Source organism: Theobroma umbraticum, unplaced genomic scaffold (genome assembly GCF_002168275.2).
Source record: "Theobroma umbraticum cultivar Fairchild unplaced genomic scaffold, ASM216827v3 scaffold_106.0, whole genome shotgun sequence".
In the NCBI taxonomy this organism is placed as follows: Eukaryota; Viridiplantae; Streptophyta; class Magnoliopsida; order Malvales; family Malvaceae; genus Theobroma; species Theobroma umbraticum.
This window is the reverse complement of record NW_018397276.1, coordinates 1,010,932-1,011,474: the sequence shown is the minus strand read 5'-3', so window position 1 is coordinate 1,011,474 and position 543 is coordinate 1,010,932.

Below are 543 nucleotides of genomic sequence, written 5' to 3'. Positions count from 1 at the left end.
CAAAGCCATACTCTTGAAGGACAGATTGTATGAGGATGCCGCCAAACTATCAACCACTAAAGTTCCAACAGTTTGATGGTAAAGGAAATCGTCGTCAACATGTTGCACACTTCATAGAAACTTGTAACAATGGTGGCATTTATGGTGATCTTATGGTGAAGCAGTTTGTTCGCTCTTTAAAAGGCAATGCCTTTGATTGGTACACAGACTTAGAACCTAGGATGATTGATAATTGGGAGCAATTAAAACGTGAATTCCTTAATCGCTTTCATAGCACTCGACGCGTGGTGAGCACGATTGAACTCACAAGTTCGCGCTAATGAAAATATGAGCCTGTGATTGATTTTATCCATAGTTCAAGAAATCTTGGTCTAAATTGCAAAGAGTGATTGTTCGAATCCTCAGCTCTTGACATGTGCATCCAAGCGATGAATTGGGGATTACGCTATATTTTTCAAGGCATTAAGCCTAAAACTTTCGAAGAATTAGCTACTCGCGCTCATGACATGGAATTAAGCATGTCAGCTGTTGGAAATCAGGGAC